The 2,463-nt window shown below is 40.6% G+C and overlaps 1 non-coding gene across 1 annotated transcript; it reads right to left on the bottom strand.

Moving 5' to 3' along the window:
• Positions 1-2,090: 2,090 nt before the first annotated feature.
• LOC136511848 (small nucleolar RNA R71) lies at positions 2,091-2,197 on the bottom strand. Its single transcript, XR_010772883.1, has one exon. It is a non-coding gene; the product is annotated as a small nucleolar RNA R71 (small nucleolar RNA).
• Between the last annotated feature and the right edge of the window lie 266 nt (positions 2,198-2,463).

Here is a 2,463-nt window from a genome sequence, read left to right as displayed (position 1 = left end):
GCAATAGACGACTAACAGAGCAAGTTTGTGTACATATAACTCCTAATCTGTTGTGAATCTATGAAAATAGTATTAGTGAAAGTTGTAGAGCTATGTGAGTACTACAGCTTTGCTTTAATGATCGTGGTCCAATTCGAACTGGTTTACAAACTACATTGCTCCAAAGTGGGCTACATTGAAACTGAAAGCCGGTTAAAGATAGCGAAATTTCAATTTTTGAAATCAGCATTTTGTTGATACTTGTGACCTCTATTTGACCATGTTAGACACTGAATTGAATCATGACCCTTAAATAAAGTTTGTTACACATGACAAAAACTACAACTTTTATTTAGGTCACACATCTAGGCAAACACTCTAAGCTACTGTTCAACTTTAGTCAAACTAGCATCATGAAAATGGCATTTCAAATGAAACCAACACTTAGAAGCAAATTTGGTATATGTCATGAATATAAACATTGTTCCAATTATCATTCTAGATGTGTCTAATGTGTTTTCATGGCCTCACAACCATCTGATACATTAGTCATATAAGATTACAAGCATAAGCATATATATAAAATCAACATTTCATGTGATAAGGTATAAGAATAAGATGAAATTTCATATGTTCATGTTCATGAATGCTTAGATGATGCTTGTGCTCATGAAATGCAGGTGCCAGATGCAAAGCTTAACACTAGGGTGTTACAGTATCCTTCAGTTGAGGGGTAGGCGACAGGTGGTGACAGCCTTGTCCGTCCTTCATAATCCCCACATTCGGATACGACGTAGAGCTACAGGCCGGCCTCGCCTGGCAGACCAGGTGTGATCCAGGGCCCAAACAAGTCTATAGTAACCAAAACTACCTTAACTTAGAATCACAACCCTTAGAAATTCATGTATTTGTATGAAGATCTGCTCATTTAGCAAAGCTATACAAGATAAGCTTGCTCCTATTTAGGTATATTCTTTTATTCTTTATTCTTTATTTTACCTTTATCCTTGAGATTGGCTTGAGTGTGTGTCACACTATCCAATATTTATCGTATCTTACCCCTGTTATGAAATTTGGTATATTATACAATCATGTTATCTTGACTATGTCTTTACTAGAGACTTTAAACCATGCCTTCCTTTGGGAAAATATAAATGAACGATACCCGAATACCTCCGGGTGAAATGCTACAACAATATATCCGTGCGCTTGTGGAAGATTTCTGCACGTGTTCAGAAATATCGTCACGATGTTTCTAGTGCCATTGCTAGGAAACACCAATCCTAGTGATGATGCTAAGAAACGCCAATAAGCATTTCTGGTGCCATTGACGGGGATGGACTTAAAACTCCATATCCAGTGATGTCGCTTAGAAATGCCAACAAGCATTTCTAGTACTGTTGCCGGGGATGGACTTAAAACTCCATATTCGGTGATGTCACTTAGAAATGCTAACAAGCATTTCTAGCACCGTTGTCAGGGTAGGTACTGGTTAAAAGAATCTATTAGGACATGTTCATGATAATATGCATGTGTAGTAGCCATTGCTCATAATAGGATAACTTTGCATGTTTTCTCCTATTGTGGATGAAAATTGGATAGTGTAAGATGGTTCTGACTTGCCGACGAACTTCACCAAGAATCTAGAGTCATTCCTAAAGAAGGCCTAACCTCATGATGATCCTCCTTCTGCTACTCCGTCGGCAACCGAACCCATCATCAAAGCACCATTTGTATGGAACCCTATGGCCGACAAGATGCTCCCCGAGTACTCCGTCCCCACTGTTGCTAATGTGCCTGTTGGGCCCGCTATCAACATGGGCGACGTGAATTTTCAATTGAAGACCGACCTAATCATGATGGTGCAGGCTAGTCTATTCTGTGGACTGCGTAGTGAGGATGCCAATGCTCATCTACAACACTTCTTGGAGCTGTGTGACACCATTGTCATGAAGGATGTCACACCTGAGATGATCAAACTATGTCTATTTCTGTTCTCCCTTTTGGGGAGGTCAAAACAGTGGTTCTACAAGGACCGGGAAGCTGTCAACACATGGAACAAGTGTTCCATGGCATTTCTCATGAAATTCTTCCCAATGGGCAAAACCAATGCCCTTTGTGGAAGAATTTCCAACTTCCAGCAGACAGCATAAGAATCCATCCTAGAAGCGTGGGAGAGGTTACAAGAATACATCCTTGCCTACCCACACCACTGGATGGAACATTGGTTGATTCTTAAAAACTTCTACACCGGCTAACTTCCACATCCAGAGCCACATAGATGATGTTGCCGAAGGAGCCTTCTTCTCACTCACAGTCAATGGAGCTATGGCTCTCATTGAGAAGATGGTCTCCAACCAGGGTTGGAGTGAAGACAGACTCCAAACCCAAGAAGACAGCATGCATACCATGGAGGAAATAGATATGATGCCCGCAAAGTTGGATCTATTAATAAAATGCTTGGACAAGCACAGTGCCATAAAA

The sequence above is a fragment of the Miscanthus floridulus genome, chromosome 1, assembly GCF_019320115.1.
Source record: "Miscanthus floridulus cultivar M001 chromosome 1, ASM1932011v1, whole genome shotgun sequence".
Lineage (NCBI taxonomy): Eukaryota > Viridiplantae > Streptophyta > Magnoliopsida > Poales > Poaceae > Miscanthus > Miscanthus floridulus.
This window is presented reverse-complemented; position numbering and strand designations above follow the sequence as displayed.